The sequence below is a fragment of the Lycorma delicatula genome, chromosome 10 (assembly GCF_047948215.1).
Source record: "Lycorma delicatula isolate Av1 chromosome 10, ASM4794821v1, whole genome shotgun sequence".
NCBI classification, from domain to species: domain Eukaryota; kingdom Metazoa; phylum Arthropoda; class Insecta; order Hemiptera; family Fulgoridae; genus Lycorma; species Lycorma delicatula.
The window spans coordinates 109,050,164-109,072,034 of NC_134464.1; the positions used below are offsets into that span (position 1 = coordinate 109,050,164).

The 21,871-nt window shown below is 31.9% G+C and overlaps 1 long non-coding RNA gene across 2 annotated transcripts in view; it reads left to right on the forward strand.

The window, feature by feature from the left end:
- Window positions 1-21,871, forward strand: part of LOC142331547 (uncharacterized) — a 162,627-nt gene that overhangs the window by 63,737 nt on the left and 77,019 nt on the right. For both annotated transcript variants that reach the window (XR_012758035.1, XR_012758036.1), the window contains exon 2: window positions 11,523-11,710. This is a non-coding gene — a long non-coding RNA (uncharacterized LOC142331547). The remainder of the gene's footprint in view (window positions 1-11,522; window positions 11,711-21,871) is intronic.

Below are 21,871 nucleotides of genomic sequence, written 5' to 3' on the forward strand. Positions count from 1 at the left end.
TCCTGTTGCAGCTTCGCCCGCGCTGTATGGTTACTTACTTAAATCAGTTTCCCGTGGCGTTCAATCTTTTTTATTTTGTGTTTATCAGTCAAGTAACCGGAGGAAGTGCAGTCAGTCACACGTACACTAACGGTGGCACTGGCTGTGGTGGTTGAGCCACAGAGCCGAATACCTTCGCACCCCTTCAAAAAATCGGAATTAAAAAAAAAACGAAAATGGTTTTTAAACATTTACCTGAAGAGTATTTGCAAGCCCAAATCTACAAAATGTCTCGTTTATTACAGTCGGGATTCGGAAAATTTACAATAATTGTTTAAAAATTTTTTACCTTTTTTTATTTCCTTTCAAGGTCGAATTTAAAAAATCTAGAAATCGGTTTATCGACGTAAAGATTACACTCGCCGAAAATCAAATTGATTTTTTCATTTGTTACCGAGAAAATAAAAAAAGTTAACAGGGTTTCAAAAAAATTCAAAAATCGTTTTTAAGTCTTGAAACTCGGAATTAAATTCAAAAAAATCTAGAAATTGATTTTTAGATGTTTCTAATCGATCGGTTAAAACTTAGCTTACACAGTGATAGACACTCACAGTTCACAATTAATTAGAGTATGCTTCAATCGGAAAATCTCCACTCCTAAATTTTAAATATATATAAATATATTAGCCATTTTTCGAGATGAGATATATCGAAAAACCTTTTAAGTTACACCAAGAAACATGAGTAAAAATTTAGTAGCAATAGATCGGGTAGTTCATTTGTTTATCCCGAACTAAAAACCCTGTTTCTCACTCTCTCAATCTCTCTTTCTCTCTCTCTCTCTCTCTCTCTCTATATATATATATATATATATACATACAAAATTTACTCACAATGATGACATTTTTTTTCCTAACCAAAAAATATTCTTAAAATCATTCATTTTTTTTAAAATTATTTTGCGATAAAACTGTAGATAGGAACTTGGAAATTTAAAATCCTTTTTTACCGAATGTGTTAAAAGGGGACGATTTTTAATTCGACGTTTTTTTTTTTTATTTTGGCCACTACGGAATGCATTACAACTTTTGTTTTGCCTTATACGTAATTTTCTTTCTTTCCAGTATGTCTTTATCGTTTCTTCTTTCTTCCGACGGTTGAATTTTAATTCGAAGTTTTTTGATCTCGGATCGGAGACCTTCCCGTTTGATTTTTTCCCTAAAGATTTCCCTACACGGATATCATCTTCAGAGATCTGTTTTTCTCGCTCGGTTCGTTTTTTAATTCTTAGAACCGAGTTGATTTAACGTTTCTGTTTTTAAAAGAATTAGAATAATTTTTTTTTATCGGTCTATTTTTGCCCGTTCCTGAAAGATGCGCGTAGAACATTTTCATCTTCTGTTCTTTGTAATCGAATCTGAAAATTTTTTCGCGTATTTTATCCGTAATTTGTATTTGTATTTTTTATTACGTAATATAAAAACATTCCGGCAGAAGCTGATTTACTCTCTCGACACAAAAATGTTACCGTAAGGCGGGTAATCTGTACCGTTATAGAGAACAAAAGAACAACGTAAAAAAAAATATTTCCAAAGAAAATAACGCGATAACTAAAACAGAATAGACTTAATTACATCGTCAAAATAAAAAATGCCGGTTATGTATACTAGTTTCCACCTGTGATGTAAGATCGCATAAGAAACGAATAAATAAAAAAGTATTTACCGATTGTGGTTGTTTCTCTAATTTGTTTCTTCGATTTGTTAAATCTTGCGATCGTTTTATTAATTCTTTTAGTTTATTTTTTAATTCTTGTCGATTTTTTCTGTGCGTGTAATGCGAATAATACGGTATTTTATTCGGATTCAAAATAGTAATAGCTGGAAAAAAATAAAAGATATTTATTTTTAAAAAAATTCAAAACAGGAAAACATAATTTACAAAAGAAAATTACATTTATTAACATATAACACGAGCGGTTATAAAGATTAGCTAGGAAAATTATTTACCAAAAATAAAAAAAAAATCATTATTTTTTTCATACGAGTAGATTAATACTTCGGTTATCTACATATTTTTTAGAATTATTATATGTAAGTTAAATTTAAAACTCGACGAGTTCCGTTTTTAAAAACCAACTTTATTTATTACAATTAGTATACATGTAATCGTAAATAATTAACTGTTTACTTCATTATGCGTACATGCTAACGCGTTATAAAATAGTGCGATATAATATCGAACGAGTTTACGACTTTAATAAATAGAACGATGTGCGTTGTACAGATCCAGACTTAAGACTTCGATAGGACGATATGAATCGAACGAGTTCAGGACAAATACTAAATTATTATTCTTACAATTAAAATAAAGAAGACAAAGGTTGCAGCTGCATTATATTCTTTCTCGCGATAGCTTTTCCTGGAAACTTGGGGTAGGCTACGCACGTGGCTTATGGAATGTAATGCATCATCTACTCTCAGGCTATTCTCAGCAATGTAGCTTATATATAATTTTTTTTAACTAATAAAATGCACACCAGATGATTCAAAATAGTAACATTACAGTAGCATTTACCCAATCTTCATTTGCATTATCAACCGCGTAATTAAAATAATTACGGGTTGAAAAATAATAAAGTTGAGTGGATAACACTCCCGTTCTAATCTTGAAAGCAGAATCTGCTGTTGCATAAATAGAAAATGACTTCTCCTATAACAAAACTGTTCCTAGAAACTTGAATAAAATACTTACCGTTTGATAATATGATTTCGGTAGAAAAATCATATTATCAGACCGTTTTCTGTTTGTCCCTTTTCTTTTTCTGCTGGTATCGCTGAAAAATAAAAATAAATATCGAAAAATAACAGTAGAAAAAAATTAAAAAATACTAATGATAAATACGGGAACGGAAACAAAGAAAATGTTACGTAAAGGAGAAATAGTATTACTGTATGTACGATCTGTATTCGTTCGATACCATTTAACATTGTATTCGCGTTATTCCGGCATGATAATATAACCTAATAAAATGCATCTTAGTAAATTTGCTTTCGGCTGTAAAACCTGTAACCGACTGAAATTCATCGGCGACTTTGTGAGGTGTACGGAGATGGAATAACGAGTGAAGGTGGAGTGAAGCAGTGGTGCATTCCGTTTAAAGATGGCCGCACCAGTGTTCACGATGAGGACCGCAGTAGTCGCCTAACCTTGTGACTGATGAACTGACGATGAAAATCGGCGTCAAAATTCGTGAAAATCGCCGCATTACGATTACAAAACCCTCGTTTCATTTCACGAAGTTTACTGCGTGAAATCGTATCGGGGAAACTTGTACGATAAGCGCCTCAATTTAAACGGCGACTATGTAGAAAAATAATGTAAGATTGTCCCTTTCAAACGGATATAATAAAATTTCGTTTTTTTATTTGAAAACGTAAGTTACTTTCTGGATAGCCCTCGTATTTACGATCGCCATCGGTGGTTTTTCGGTGCTCAGTGATAACGGATAAATAATTTAAACTATCATCCGCCCTGAAAAACGGTGACCCGGTACGTACAAAATTCTAGTATCTGTTCCTACAGTCCGGTTCAATTTCTACAAATAATTAAAGAGGCGTTTTAAAAATACTCGTTCCATCACGAGCGACGAACTGAAAGCTGCAGCGAGATTGTGGATCAGGAAAGATTGCCAGAATTCTTCGCTGCAGAATGAGAAAACCGGTTCACCGTTGCGTGAAATATTTTCTGTAACGGGCGACTACACAGAGAGGTAAATGTAAGGTTTTGTAGCAAATAAAATGTACTTTTATATATTATTCGTTTCACAATTTTCATCGATTTACGATCGACTATATGTTACATCCCTCGTATTAGCTAATTTAAATTTTATATATACCGCATCCGTAACTCTACCAAATCATAGTTACGCGATGCAATATCTATTTCAAAATTATCGATTTAGGAATAAAATAAAATAGGAAAAAAAAATATACCTTAGAAAATACGAACAAATCTTCATATTTTCTCGACGTTATAATATTATACAAACGGGTTATGTAGTTAATGGATTCTTTAAACGCGATTCAAATGTAGATATTCTTGGAAATACACTAAATTTACTATATACAGGGTCATTCACGGGAACCGGATGTTTTTGAAGTGGGTTGTACTCGGGCGTTTGTGGTGGGAGGGCACGTGGCTGGTGTCTGAAGTTTCCTTTGTTCATAGCATTTACATTTTAGTCGTTGAGATGGAGCCGTGGACGCTAGACCAACGGTATTCGGTATTGCCTGTACGCGTATGACACGAAATGACGAATCCGTAACTGCTGTTCAGCGAGATTTCCGCCGTCAGTTTAATATCCATCGTAATGCAAGTACCCCTTCTCGTAACACAATATTGCGATGGGTAAACAACCTTCGAACAAGCGGTTCAATATTGAAGAAAAAACCACCGGGTCCCCGATGAACTGCTAGCACTCCGGAGAACATCGAACGAGTAAGGGAAGCCGTTGTCAGAAGCCCAAGCCGCTCTATTCAGAGGCATTCAGCAGCGCTTCAAATGAGCACAAGTATGGTAAGACGAGCGGATAGACTTATACCTGGGCGGCCTCCGTGGCGCGAGTGGTAGCGTCTCGGCCTTCCATCCGGTGGTACCGGGTTTGAATCCCGGTCGGGCATGGCAACCGATGCCTGCAGACACGCAACCGATCATTCATCTCTGCAGCAAAATCTAATGGTGGTCCCGGAGGTTAAACAAAAAAAAAAAACAGCTACTTCTGTACGGATTCGAATGGTAGATCGTGGATACCGGTGTTCTTTGGTGATGTTTCAAATAGCGGTCGACCTGAGACTGTACAAGACTACACTTCATACATACATACATATATTCATACATAGACTACAATTCATACATATCATCCTCTGAAGTAATACTTTACGGTGGTTCCGGAGGCTAAACAAAAAAAAATAATCACACTAAATTGCGATTAAGCTATCTTCTTAATAGTTAAGAAACGAAAAAAAAATATTCCAAGTTCTTGATATCGATAAAGTTGCAGTATATCTAAAAAGGTACGCGGTAATGACATAATAATTATTTTGTATCGTAATTTTTTTCATTGTATTTTTAATCGAGACAAGTAGGTTCAAACTGTAGATTTCAGAGGTTCCCAAACTTATTTTTCTCATAGACCACTTTCAAAATTTTGCTGGTTCCGGTGGACAGCTACATTTCTACCGTATTTCCAGTCGACGGAAAATGTGAAGATTAGATCTAACTATGAAAATTTGCGTTACGGCTGAGTTCCACGAACTAACAGCTTCCGAAAAAAAAGTGAGAATTGATCGGTTAATTTTTGATCGACTGTGCTGTGAGTGGATGTCAAAAAAGTAAAGTTGGCCGATCAAAAAAAATGCTTCCATCCGACTTTACATTTTTGACATCTACTCACAGCACAAGAAAGCAATCGATTCTCACTTATTTTATTTAGAAAACTTCCCATTCAGAGTGGTAAAAAGCAAAAGAAAAATAGTATATTTTTTGTGTTGCATTTATTCAAATATGTAATCATTACGCTACTAATTATTATCGTTATTATATTGCAATGTAATATAATAAAATTGTCGTAATATAATTAAAATTAAACATTAATAACGTAATGTAACTTCTACAATGACAATCACAAAATAGTTACAATTTTAATGGGAGGGATGTACTAGATTGATCGCAAAGTCAAGCCAACATTTTAGTTCTTCACTATCGAAACCAGATGAATTTTCGTGGACCCCTGCTTACGAATTGTGAACCCCCATTTTTTTTGTCACGCCAACGTAGACCCCTGTCGAGTCAATCATAAATTTAAATCATCGTCATCATAAATTTAAAATTAATCGTGGTGCTTGCGGTTAAAACATGTTTTATTATGAATTTTTCAGTGGATCGACTGTTTCGACATGTGAACACACATTCGTCATTGAAAGTAGCCGTTCTTTAATGTATTCGAATAAAGAATATCGATTTACATACGCGACCGGTCCAAGTGTTGAACAGAGTGAAGGTGTCGCTTGTAAAGGTGAAAGATTTCCTGTGTTTTAGTGGGCTTGGCCTACTTTGGGTAGAAGACAACGGGTAATCGCTTCAGCCCTCGCTTTCCTTATTACGTCCGGCGTGAAATGCTTTTTTCTTGAGATTGGCAATGCCGTTTTGTGGGACTTGTATCTCGTATCTTGTCGCATTCGATCCTTTGTTTACGGCAAATGATGTCTATAATTATTTTATTGACTTTTTTCAAACTACAATTTCTTCCTAAGCAAGTAGAGATAAAAAAAAATTATCGTATCGGCTCCGGTTCCTCTATCGGGTTTTAAAATAAATATCTAAACTTCAATCGGGTTTAATGTAATTCTTAATTACAACAAATTGTTCGGCTCTTCTTACGCGATGTTAGGACAAACGGATAAAAACCGGCAAGTTTTACTTTAGTAAAAATCTAAAGCTATCGTGAAAAGTCCTTTCTCCTCAATGTATAAACAAATATAGCATGTTCATGATTTCTGGTAATAAAAAAAAATAAACTGTGTCTAAATATTTTGTTATTTGGATCGCTATATCTTACAAACATATCTGCTCTAGACTTTCGTCTAGTCGCTTTCCACTCTCGGGTACTTGTTGCACCGCAACAAGTACCCGAGAGTCATTTGTAGAAATGATTTTTGAAATCCACCACCCGTCCATTACTGAGCCCCTTGTTAGTTCATTATACCGATTAACAAACTAATCTTTATCTTAATAAAGAGAAGGTATTCAAGCAGTGTCCGGACAATAAAAATCTCCAACTTGAACCGACAACTAAAGTCTTTAAGTGGCCTACAGGGTAAGATTATGCATTTTCATTCAGACGAATAACAGCCATCGAGAGCAGCCTGCACCGTTTGATTTGTTTAACATCCTTCAATTCATAATAAGATTCTGATATCGCTGCAGTCCCAAGCTCCTTCAATTCTGTTTTTAGATTCTTTTGTTCCCAAAATGTTGCGACAATCGTTTTTCAGTTCAATAATATCATCTGAATCTGTATGGCTCACTTCTCTCTGATTTTCTGGCGTCATGTTGCTCATAATATTAGTATGAACATGAGATTATCATCTACCGATTTTAGTTTCATTGTACGCTTGCTCACAAAAAATTAATTACAAAACACAGAATTACAAGTTGGAAACGACGATATCATCGTGTCTTTCATCAATTGCTCCTTTACCAGCGCTAAACAGAATGAAGAAGCGTTTGAACAAGTGATTACATTATTAATTCCTGATCTGTGACTTCTGTGTTATACAAGTCGTGCAAGATATATAAGTGATAACATATAAAGTTGATTTCTTTACGTTTATTATGACACGATATAACCGTTCGATGCGATGAACAGAGAAAAAAGACTAATTTCAGGGCTGAATATCAGCTATAGTTTAGTCGGCTTCGTGCTGGTATGCAATAATTTTTGAGGGAAAGGCATCAGAAAAAAAAAATATATAAAATTAAATAATATCAAAAAGCTTTTCTTAGATAAGTTTTAAACCCTTATCCAAAGAATAGTAAAAACTTTTCGATATTTTACTTAATAAGAGAGTTATAGCGATATTTTGTTTTTTCGAAAGGCCCTTCCCCATTTCCTGTCCCATGATCCGATTTTGGCCGTTAACGAACTAGACCGAGATTTTCTGACGAGTTATTTTTAAGAAACAATTTGAAAAATTACGGCAGTTATCGTGTTCACAAGAAATTGAAATATATATATAAACTTTAGAGCTGACGGTGGTTTTGGGGTCTGAGGCTGTGAAACGCCAAGATATGTCGAAATTTTCCTGAAATCAAATCATTGTATCCATTACAATACGTAATCTTTTGAAATCTACTTAAAACATTAGATTGCAGAAAAATATACTGAAATAAACTGTTTTGTAATTCAAGGTGTTGATAATTCATTCTCTTCGAAAAATAGATATTTTTCGTTTAAAACATCGTTTTAAACTATGTTTCGCGACACATCGTTTAATTTCGCTCTGCTATTTAGGAACGGTGTGAGGACGAGTTTTGTAAGCGGCATTCTTAAGGTATCCCCCCACAACAAAAAGTCAGGAAAGGATAAATCAGGAGACCGTGGGGGCCACAATCCCTTCGAAATCAATTGTCCACGAAAACACTGATACAAGAAAGTCGGCCATATGAGCCGTAGCTCTGTCCTGTTAAAACTACGTGTAATCTATCCGGTCTGCAGGTATAGTGCTTACAAATTGTTGCACCGTCTGTATGTAGCGATCATAGTTCACGGTGCCGGAAAGAATGTCATGAAGTTTCGACTACTGATATTGTACGCGAAACTCCCATTTTTTGTCCGTGGAGGGAGACTAGTGCACCGATGTGGATTTCCGTACGCGAGATGCGTAAATTCTGTGCGTTTATAGTAGTTCCATATTGGTGGAACCGTGCCTCGTCGGATCGAAACGGATCGTCGAATTCATCTCCGTCCGAGTTATGACGTGAACCGCTGACAGAAAGCTACACCTTTACCAGTGTCTTCAGGTAACAACTCGTGAACGCATCTTTAAACGCTTGCTCGATGCCGTGCGGGCGTTACCAAAAACGATCGGACCGGTTAGATAGACATCGCACAGATTTCTTGGGACTAACAGAATATAAAGCTTGCACGTCGATCGACTTTTCTGATGCTACCGTTTTCGGTCGAGCGCTTTTGGCTGCGTCTATCGCATTCCCTGTCTCTTGATTCTGCCGCTTGATGGAGAACTACTTTTCTGTGAAGGCGTTCTGGGTCTGGGCGTAACTGGCACATCTAATGTATCGGGAGGCGACGAAAACATTCTTCCGTGAGATTGTGTCGCTCTTTTTGAACCGTCTGTATTTTAAATAAATCGGCGCTAAGATTTTTTAAATCGTTTGATAATTTATTAAAAACGCAAAGTAAACGTAAGGCCCTTTCTTGTAAATCAAAGTTTTGTGTCGAGCGTTAAAAAACAGTTTTATTTTCTGTTTTGGTAGAGGTGGATATCGTTATTTTTCTTTAAGAATAAGCGATTGTTCTCTTCAGCAAAGATTGCAGATTCATAAACGTAAATGCAGAGTTAAGTTACCTTATTTAATCGCACGACAAATAATTTGCAGAACGTAACGAGGGCAACCCCGCTTTAAATTATAACAGATATACACATGAACTTTTTAAAAATACTTGATTCAAGTATTTGTAAAAGATCATCATTAACAGTAAGCCTGACATATTCGCAAGTAATTTTACCGGTTTTCTTAGTTAAATAACAATTACAACGTTAACTGTTGTGTAAATTATTACCGAAATATATCGGCTAATGAAACATTTTTGAAATCATTAATCTTAATACACGCTGCTTCTTGTTCCTCAGGTTCTTACGTATGTGTATCGATGAGAAAAATTGTATAAATAATGTAACGCTTTAATGTACCCCTTTCTGTCATTAAAAATAAAAATACGACATTATGATTTAGCGGATAGAATTCCCGTTAATGATAACAATTGTTGCCCGTAAAGAAAAACTCGTGTTTCAGTATGTGAAAAGTTCTCGTAGAAGTATCAAATTTATTTCGTTTGCATCAAAACCAAACCGTTTGTTCATGTATGAAGTATCTTATAAAACTTTACGCTTGACGATTAATAAATGTGTACTTTACTTATGTATATTGCCATTTAAAGTATATTCCTCTTGCGGCTTCCCCAAAAAGTTAAAACAAATTTTCAAAATGCGTAAATAGGCTGTTAGATAATTGTTTGGCGGTAATAAATATGAATCCTGTAGATTGATATTTAGAAAATTAAATATTTTTAGTTATCCTTGAGTTTATATTTATGAATGTGCATTCTTTTCCAAAAATAGTCCCTTTTTAAAAAATAACAATATCCATGCTATCAAATCTGATAAAGAATCCTCTTTTTCCGTTTAGTTTCTGGAACTACTGTAAGCTATTACTTCAGAGGATGATATGTATGAATGTAAATGAAGTGTAGCCTTGTACAGTTTCACATCAACTATTCCTTAAATATGTGGTTAATTGAAACCCGACCGCCAAAGAACACCGGTATCCGAAATCTATTATTCAAATCCGTATAAAAGTAACTACCTTTACTAGGATTTGAACCTTAGAACTCTTGACTTCGAAATCAGATGATTTACTATGATAAGTTCACCGCTAGACCGACCGGTTAATGCCGATAAAGAACTTCCTTCTTTTTCTGTTTAGCCTCCAGAACCACCGTAAAATATTACTTCAGAGGATGAATGAGGATGACGTGTATAAATGTAAATGAACTAAAGTCTTTAAAGTCTCTGGTCAGCCGCTACTGAGATCGGTGTTAATTGAAACCCAACCACCAAAGAACAACGGTATCCGTGATCTCGTAATCAGATCTATAGCCGATATTAGAACCGGTTTCATTTAACTCGGCGCAATACTTTGGCTTACGGCAAAGGGCGTTATGTTTCTGTTGCGATTTTAAATAGATTACCAAATCGTTTAAAACTTCTCCCGACAATTTATTTTAAATAGAATTAAAAGATTTTGTTTTACTAAAACATAATATTAATTCTGAAAATGAAATTCTAAATAATAATTGAAAATGTTTAAAAAACTCTTGAATTTTTTGCACTTTATTCAGCTTATTATATTAATATGTACGTAAATATGCAGTAAAATAATTTTTATTATGCCTTCTAAATTTTTAGTTATTTTTTATACTTTGTATCTCCATTAAAATATCATAACATTATTTCACGTTTTTATTTTTTGCATTTAGGCCGACTACAAACCACACAAATGTCATTTCTTCCGCTTTCTTTTTCATCTCTCCCAACATTCTTTTGTTCTTTCTATATGTTTGGCATTTATTTTTTTTTGACCGTTTCACTTTGGATGTCTTTTGCTTCATCGCCATTTTAACTCAGTTTTACGTATTTTTTGTCAGATTAGCTTTCTATCTTTAGTCTCCTGTTCACGGATCCCTAAGTTCTGTAATTCTTTTTTCATCGTTGTAGGTCTCAAAGTTGCTCTTTTGTTCACAGATTTTAATGAAAATCTGTTTATTTAGTCGCTGTTCGTCCATTCTGTACACACGACCCAGGAATTTCAATCTCCACTTTCTTATTTATAAACTTAAAATATAAATGTATGTAAGCGGTTATTTTGTGACGCTAATCTGGATGGTTTTACCTTGGCTTTCTACGATTCATCCGGCAAAGGCTGACACAGTTACTTTTCTTTATACACGGAATAGTATACGAGTACCGTTTATGAAATCATCTATATAATGTGTTGTTATGAATCGATCAGGATAAAAATGTTATTTATTTATGCTTCAATTCAACAGAGGCTTATACTGTCATTTTAACAAGATTTCTAAAAAAAAAAACCCTTAATATTGCATAATTTCAATGCGCGTATTAAATCTTATAATTCACAATATATTACAAACAAACTGAATTATAATCTTTTTTTTTCAGATATGTTTTTTAAATAATGTAATTTAACTCATCTTAACGATTGCTTTATTACAATGTAATAATTCAAATGAGGATATTGCAGTCTGGTATGGAATTGACATATTTACACACTGGGGGAGACCTCGGACATTTCTTTAGAAATTATATTAGAAATGTTATGATGCCTGTATATCAACATCCACTATGAGGTCAGTAATATATTTGTTTTTATATTATTTACTACTGTTTTTCTTAATTTTTACATAAATATTAAAATTTCTGGTTTAATTATATTATATTTTCTGTAAAAGACCCTAAAAAAGATATTTTAATTTTTTTATACTGTTTAACATCCTATGATTATCTTTGTCATTCTTTTGTACTTCTCTTCGTTATTCTGTTTTCTATAATATTTCTAAAATTGATCTTGATCTATAATTTTGTATCTTATTTGATAGCTTTAATATATAATAATCACAAACATCTTACAAACATGTGTTACTATCATATTGATGTACGAATTAATTTTATTCTTGACGACCGACTATTATAAATATAATAATTTTAAAAATGATTATGGATTATTTGAATTTAAATTAACATCCCTGAAGATGGACTAACAGCTTCGAAAGTACTAAGATTTACACTTTTTAAATTGTTGGTAAGTAGAAATTTAATTTATACAAAAATAATGTTGATTAAAAAAATACTGTAGCCAACGTGATATAATGTGTTGATTTCCAGGGCCATTCGACTGCAGTGAAGTCCTGGATTTTATAAATTTGATTTGTTTATAAAGTTAAAGCCAAATTTTGTCTTGTTAATCTATAAAAATAGTGAAATTAGAAGGTCAGATCAGAATATCAAAGTAACGTATTATTTACTGTTAATAGATCGGTCGAGTGGCTGAAAACAAAATAAAACAAACTTAAGAAAAATAATAATGAAACCGATTTCAAAAGAACCAACTAGAGATGAAAAATTGCGCTTTCTTAAATCTTTCACTTTTAACGTATAAGAAAAGTTTTAATTATTTTATTTTAACGTTTTTATAATTTTATTTTTATTTAAATTAAAAATATATCTACAAAAATTTGTTAGAAAAAATCAAAAGAAGCACGAAATTGCTACTTTCTGAGTTTGACATATGGTTCTGGTGTGTAAAAATCTATATTATTTTTCTATTGTATTAATTTTCTTGAATTTTGTTTGAAAATATATCCGGCAGAAAATGACATCAAAATGTACGTTAGTATGTTATTATATTATAATATATTCCAGTATTAAGTAATGTTAACGATAAATCTTATGTACAAAGCCAAAATTTTGTCTGTTCTAAGAAAAATAAATTCATTCATTATTATACGAGGGTTTTTTTTCAAGGTCCGATCGGTCACGAAATTAAAACCACAGTGAAAATAAAAAAAAAATTTGTTTGTAACAAGTACTTACATAGTTACGCTATTTCTCTTCATAGTCACCACTCCGATTTAGACATTTGTCGTAGCGTGGTTCCAACTTTCCAATACCCTCGTCATAGAACGGAGCCGCCTGTGTTTTCAGCCGTGTTTATACGCCGGTCTGCAGCTCGATGTCTGTGCCAAAATGTTGTCCTCCTAGCCGGCGTTTCGTGTGAATTTTGCTGGATTTCAATTGAGCAGTACACTATATCTATTTAGTGTTTACTGAAGTTTGTCTTGTCTAGATGAAAGTAAATCTGTCCTGTACAATTCTGTTATAATTGAAACCAATTTAAAAACATGTTGTCTAGTAATATTTCACAAAACTATAATAAGTTTTCAATAATTTAGTATTCAAAAATGAAATATAGCTAATTTTTCTACCTCAAAATGATCTATTTTTTTTGTATGAGACTTCAAAAGGACACTAAACAGAAAATATTTTGACGTACAAAATTTAAAGTTACAACAGTCTTAACCGTAATAACGGCCATTTAATGTCTTTCACAGCTAGTTTCAAAAACTGTGTATAGTACCTCTTATATAACTTCTCAACAGTGAAACATAGAAGAAAATTTAACAAATATTTTACTTTAAAATGATTTAATTTGAGTTATGAGACTACTATATCCTGAAGCACCCGGAGGACAACTAAAACATTTTTAGTAGAAAGGATATGGGTGGGTGATCATTTTAAAAGGTATTGAAAGACAAAAATTTGATATAAAAACTTTTGACTATAGCAAAACTAACTAACATCACTCTCATTTATTTATTTCTTTTCACAGCTAGTTTCAAAAGTAGTGTTCAGTACACAAGTAGTGGTCTTGCACCCCAAAATAGATTGTTTTGAGGTAGGAGCATTTTATAAATTTAATTTTGCTATATTTAACTATAGAAAAACGGTTTTGTTATTTTCTTTAATACATATTTTTTTTTTGTCTTCAGTCATTTGACTGGTTTGATGCAGCTCTCCAAGATTCCCTTTCTAGTGCTAGTCGTTTCATTTCGGTATACCCTCTACATCCTACATCCCTAACAATTTGTTTTACATATTCCAAACGTGGCCTGCCTACACAATTTTTTTCCTTCTACCTGTACTTCCAATATTAAAGCGACTATTCCAGGATGCCTTAGTATGTGGCCTATAAATTTGTCTCTTCTTTTAACTATATTTTTCCAAATGCTTCTTTCTTCATCTATTTGCCGCAATACCTCTTCATTTGTCACTTTATCCACCCATCTGATTTTTAACTTTCTCCTATAGCACCACATTTTAAAAGCTTCTAATCTTTTCTTCTCTACTCCGATTGTCCAAGTTTCACTTCCATATAAAGCGACACTCCAGACATATACTTACAAAAATCTTTTCCTGATATTTAGATTAATTTTTGATGTAAACAAATTATATTTCTTACTGAAGGCTCGTTTCGCTTGTGCTATTCGACATTTGATATCGCTCCTGCTTTGTCCATCTTTAGTAATTCTACTTCCCAAATAACAAAATTCTTCTACCTCCATAATCTTTTCTCCTCCTATTTTCACATTCAGCGGTCCATCTTTGTTATTTCTACTACATTTCATTACTTTTGTTTTGTTCTTGTTTATTTTCATGCGATAGTTCTTGCGTAGGACTTCATCTATGCCATTCATTGTTTCTTCTAAATCCTTTTTACTCTCGGCTAGAATTACTATATCATCAGCAAATCGTAGCATCTTTATCTTTTCACCTTGTACTGTTACTCCGAATCTAAATTGTTCTTTAATATCATTAACTGCTAATTCCATGTAAAGATTAAAAAGTAACGGAGATAGGGAACATCCTTTTCGGACTCCCTTTCTTATTACGGCTTCTTTCTTATGTTCTTCAATTATTACTGTTGCTGGTTGGTTCCTGTACATGTTAGCAATTGTTCTTCTATCTCTGTATTTGAACCCTAATTTTTTTAAAATGCTGAACATTATATTCCAGTCTACGTTATAGAATGCCTTTTCTATGTCTATAAACGCCAAGTATGTTGGTTTATTTTTATTTAATCTTCCTTCTACTATTAATCTGAGGCCTAAAATTGCTCCCCTTGTCCCTATACTTTTCCTGAAACCAAATCGGTCTTCTCCTAAAACTTCTTCCACTCTCGTCTCAATTCTTCTGTATAGAATTCTAGTTTTGATTTTTGATGCATGACTAGTTAAACTAATTGTTCTGTATTCTTCACATTTATCTACCCCTGCTTTCTTTGGTGTCATGACTATAACACTTTTTTTGAAGTCTGACGGAAATTCCCCTTTTTCATAAATATTACACACCAGTTCATATAATCTATCAATCGCTTCCTCACCTGCACTGCGCAGTCATTCTACAGGTATTCTGTCTATTCCAGGAGCCTTTCTGCAATTTAAATCTTTTAATGCTCTCTTAAATTCAGATCTAAGTATTGTTTCTCCCATTTCATCCTCCTCAACTTCCTCTTCTTCCTCTATAACACCATTTTCTAATTCATTTCCTCTGTATAACTCTTCAATATATTCCACCCATCTATCTACTTTACCTTTCGTATTATATATTGGTGTACCATCTTTGTTTAACACATTATTAGATTTTAATTTATGTACCCCAAAATTTTCCTTAACTTTCCTGTATGCTCCGTCTATTTTACCAATGTTCATTTCTCTTTCCACTTCTCTTTAATCCACTCTTCTTTCACCAGTTTGCACTTCCTGTTTATAGTATTTCTTAATTTTCGATAGTTCCTTTTACTTTCTTCATCACATCTGAAACCCAAGGTTTTCTACCAGTTCTCTTTATTCCGCCCAAGTTTGCTTCTGCTGATTTAAGAATTTCCTTTTTAACATTCTCCCATTCTTCTTCTACATTTTCTACCTTATCTTTTTTACTCAGACCTCTTGCGATGTCCTCCTCAAAAATCTTCTTTACCTCCTCTTCATCAAGCTTCTCTAAATTCTACCGATTCATCTGACACCTTTTCTTCAGGTTTTTAAACCCCAATGTACATTTCATTAACACCAAATTATGGTCGCTATCAATGTCTGCTCCAGGGTAAGTTTTGCAGTCAACGAGTTGATTTCTAAATCTTTGCTTAACCATGATATAATCTATCTGATACCTTCCAGTATCGCCTGGCTTTTTCCAAGTGTATATTCTTCTATTATGATTTTTAAATTGGGTGTTGGCAATTACTGAATTATACTTCGTGCAAAACTCTGTAAGTCGGTCCCCTCTTTCATTCCTTTTGCCCAGCCCGTATTCACCCACTACATTTCCTTCCTTGCCTTTTCCAATGCTTGCATTCCAATCTCCAACTATTATTAAATTTTCATCTCCTTTTACGTGTTTAATTGCTTCATCAATCTGTTCGTATACACACTCTACCTCATCATCATCATGGGCGCTTGTAGGCATATAGACATTAACAATTGTTGTCGGTTTAGGTTTTGATTTTATCCTTATTACAATGATTCTATCGCTATGCTTTTGAAATACTCTACTCTCTTCCCTATCTTCTTGTTCATTATGAAACCTACTCCTGCCTGCCCATTATTTGAAGCTGAGTTAATTATTCTATAATCATCTGACCAAAAGTCGCCTTCCTCTTCCCACCGAACCTCACTAATTCCTACTACATCCACATTTATCCTATCCATTTCCCTTTTTAAATTTTCTAGCCTACCAACCTTTTTTAAACTTCTAACATTCCACGCTCCGACTCGTAGAATGTTATTTTTTAATTTTCTGGTGGCCCCTTCCTTAGTAGTCCCCAACCAGAGATCCGAACGGGGGACTAGTTTATCTAATTACATATTACGCTTATAAAATGTGAGAATGAAATATTTTATTTAAAAAATTAATAAATCCTATCCGCTTTTAAAATACTTATGATAAAAAACTTATGAAGCTGTAGAAAAGATTATAAATGAAATATTAACATTCAAAATTTAAATAACACCGGCTGTAGTTTAATCGTATGTTGTTCATAGCCAAAGCAGAGAATACCAGAAAGAAAAAACAGGTCAAATAGTAAAAAAAAAAAAAAATGTTTTTATGTTTAAAAAAACCTACATAAACAATTAATCAAAAGCAGCTGATCTGCTGCATTCGGTTAGTATGCTTGGTTTTTAGATTAATTGTTCGTACGTTACATCCATGGCAACAGTGTGGGAACTTTTCACCGATGATAAATACCGTTCATGTTATTTACCGTGTGTATATCGTTTAATAAGATATATTTCTGATTGCTATATTTCTCTTTTTGTACTTTTTTAGGTTATATGATCTTGTATACATTTATTGTGTTCATTTTTTAATTAACGAATTAATTATATCATTAATTTATTCGTAAATAAGTTAACCGAAACATAATAATTATAATATAAATAGACATTAAATCATCTAAGACTACACGCATACATATTACATTGTATATAATAACAGTTGAATATTAAGTCCGTGATTTTAGCTGGTAGGACTGATGAAATAACTCGTTTATGTATTGTTCTCCTGGCCTTGATCAGAACAGTTCTTATTGTTGACAATTGTTTTAATTGTTTTACAATAAAATTAGCCAAGCAAGCTTTCACTCACATGTCGAGAAATCACTTGTAGATAATACTATAAGAAATTGTTCATTTAATTATCCTCAGTTTTTCTGTTCAACCGTTCATAGATTATAAGATTTTTGTTCTTATTATATAACATACATGATTTCCTGGGTTATTTTGAGAATATTTTATAAGAGATTAATTTTGTAATTCATCGCATTACATGTTTAATCAATTTTTTCTCTAATCCTCCACTGTTACAATTTGCTTATTATTATTTTTTTTTAATATTTAGTATTTGTAGAAAAAAAGAGATAATAACAAATAATAAAATTTGTACTTCTGTGTTAACGGGGACCACTCGATTTTGATTTTTATTGTTTAGGTTAGTAATGTAACTAACTAATTAACGATGGTTTACTAGTTTATACTTATGATTGTGAAATAACGATCTAACAACCCATTTCCGTATCCTAGAAACTTGTTTTGACTTTTTGAAGGAGCCTCCTTCAAAAACAGATGACATATTTCAGATAAGGATATTCATAAACATAATATAGTAGTTTGTCATGGTTACAAGTTTTATTAAGGTGTTTTAAAGCAAAAGAATAGGAAAAAAATCGATTTGATCCTAAGAGGATTTGCTATCTAATATAACAACCAGAAATTTCACTTTATGGGCTATGATAAATATTATCATATCATTAATGGGAATTCTGCTCATACAAGTAACAATGTTAGGTTAATGCAACGGTTATCCAAGTTTGAAAATAATTATCGTCATTTAGTGTATCCTAACCGTATAAAAATATTTTATTTCATTTCCACTAAGTAAAATAAAGTAATCTTTATTCTCATCAGAACAGAATAATACATTATACAGATCAATAAATTAATATAAAACCAGATTATAAGAAATCAGTGTAAGATAAGTAATATAATAATAATAATAATAATATATAAGTAATATATAATAATTTGATTTAAGTCCGTGTTAATTATTTAAATATATGAAAAATGTTAAGGTAAATATTTTAAACAAAAAATTACCACAAATTGATTCACAATTCAGAAGTTGCAATTGGAAATTAATTTACGTACATGCTGAACAAGATGCAGATAAATCAATTTCTTTTTAATTTTCTTTTAATTAATATTATTTAAAAATGAATCGACAGAATAATATTTATTTATACAAAAGAAAATCCTTCAGGCATCTTAAATAAATTGGTGGAAAGATTTTTCAAATTTTGTAAAACTTACAAGAAAGTTGTATTTCTTGTAAGCTGAAGCATGTAGTTATAAGAAAACAGTTTTGTTGTATAGTTTGAAAGTAGAATTTTAACTGATAAATCTGTATTAAAGAAAAATATGTATTTTATTAAGCCCCTACTTATAGAAGCAAAATTCACACTCCAATTTTTATCAAAATTGAGTGATTTATTATTGTTGGCAGCACTAAACTACGTATGTTATGATTAAAAAAATTATATAGTTAAATGATTTTCATTAACGCTTTCTAAATTGTATATATTTTATAAACATAATAACTTGACATATTTTTAAAGGTAATTATGCCATTTTTTTATGCATCGTTGAATGACGTATTACTCAATTCCGCTGTGTTCTACTTGTTATATACCAACCGCAATAAAAAAATCATTTAAATTATTTGTTCTGTTAAAAAAAAAACCTAATCTTATGAAATACAATAATTAAAAGAGAGTGAAGCATGTTGTGTATATATATCTATATATATGCTAAGCAAGAAAAACATTCCCATCAGTAGCGTTGTCAAAAATATACTGATCTACTGAAGCTCCCTGGGTTTGACTCCCAAGCAGCTTAACGTTTATATACCGATGTCAGTTATGTTGTTAATTATTCATAAATGAATAATACGAAAAATAAAAAACAATCTTTTGCTTGTAAAGAAAGCAACAAAAATAAATAATAATATTAAAATGTTCAGGACATCGCCTTAAAAATAAACAAATCATGAAGATCCGAATAACCGAGTGGTAAATATATATTTGTTTCCAAAATAATTAATTCCATCCAGACATTTAAACGTGATTTTGGTTATTAAAAATAATTTTTTTTTTTTGGGGGGGGGAATTGAAAGCCACGCAGCATTCGGATAAATGAACATTAGAAGTCCGGTTAATTGCGAACCATCTAATTAAATACTTTATTATAATTAAGGGAACGCGCATTAAAAGTAATTCAATCGATATTTGAAGTTTGAAATTAAAAAAAAAAATTCTCTATTCTGATAAATTTTCGCGTCTACAGTGGCAGAGTTTAGAGTTTTTAATTCAAGGATATCAGGTTCGAATCGTAATGAGACTCATTAAAAGTGTTTGTACTGATGTACAGTTCCCGTTCAACCAAATTGTAACGGACACGTTATCTACTGCGATTAAGAAAAAACCATTCGAGGGTCGGAGTGGATTCATCACCTTCTTTATGCGCCTTTGGCTGCGAATTGTAATAGCTCTATGTACGTTGTCCCTTTTCTTCTCCTTAGGAAAAATCGTTAGATCAGAGATTAAATTTTATTTATACTTTTAATTTAACGTTAACAAGTTTTTGTTGTAATTATAATGAAAAATCGTCCTATACTTTTTCACTTACGAAAAAACATTAAAAAATTTAATCGATATTTTAGAAAAAATCATCAAAAATTTTATCTGTAATTCTTGTAATTACAAAGTTTTAACAAAAATATAGTGTTTGTTCAAACAGCCTACGGTATTGTGCGCGCGCGCGCGCACACACACACACACAAAATAAATAAAATTTATTTAACTGAAAATTATCGCTAAAATAAATAAATAATTTTTCTTAATAGAAAGCTTAGAACTACTGAAGACGAATAAATTTCAGTATAATAAATAAAAAGTGCCACGATTTTATTGGATACTAAAAATTAATTATTTCTTAAACTTGTAAAATAAATATATTCCTATACTTACATAATTTCTTTAAAGTAAATCGTGTATTAAGGGTCGGATAATCGACTATTACACAGATATTAATTTCAAAGATACGGTGCCCATTTCGATGTAAATATTTAACTGTTATTTTGATTAAAATAGGTAAAGTATATTCTTTAACCGATTTTTATTTATTTATAGAACGCCTAGAATCACTGATGAAGAAACTTTTTACTACGTAATAGATTATAAGATACCACGACTCTATCGAATAACAGTATACTAACAATGAAATATGTAAAATAATATTATTAACATATGTACCTAATTCCATAAAAAAATAAACTAGGTATGAAGAACCCGATAATCAACTGTTCCGTAGATATTAATTTCAAGGTATATTTGTTTTGATGGAAATATTTATTTATTATTTTCATTCGATTAAATTAAATATTTTTTTATAACATAATTTTTTTTTTATTGAAAGCTTGGAATCACTGAAAAGGAACATTTTTCAGTATAATATACTTGAAGCTATCGACTATATCGTAGAATCATACGGTGAAAATTAACTATTTTTGTAAAATATTACTATATATACTTAATTTTCTTAAAATTAAATTGTGTATGAAGCACCGAACAGTAAGTAGACTGTAACATTGATATTAATTTAAAAATATATTTATTTTTATATAATTATTTAATCATTATTTTGGTCGTAATAAAATTCTTAGATGTTGGCAATAACTTCAAAATTGAAAACGACACACACTTTTGGATAAGTGATTATTAGAGCAACCGGTTAATCGATAATCGTATAATTAACATTACTAATGTAATTAATTGAACCTCATATATGTAAATGAATGAAAGAAAGGTATTTTCATACGATTTTTAAAATTTGAAATTCTTTAAATATTTATAATTTTTCACACGATCGGCTGAAGCGTACAAGCTTTTGTGTACAAGTGCAGCGCTTTGGGTTCTTAATTCAAGGATCGGGTTCAAATCCACTAACAGTCTTGACCTAATGGATATTCCTGTAGTCGACTCATTTAATACGGATACCTACCCTTTATAATGTATCAAGGAAAATAAGGCTATTTTCCTAGATTATGATAAAGGCCGTCGGGCGTCGTTATGGATTCATTACAATCTTGCGTACCCCTTGGCTTCGAAATTTGTAGCTCTAGCTATTCACTTTTTTCTTCTTCGTAGTGGTTCAGGGAATAACTTTAATTTTAACTTATAATTTTCAATAATATATATTATTATTTTTTAATTCTAGAGAATTATATCATTTTTCATAAGAAAAGGATCGATCTACCGATCAAATTTTAAGGGAGAAAAAATAAATTTATACTTATATAGGAATAGTATATTTAAATTATATATATAATTTAAATTATGGGCG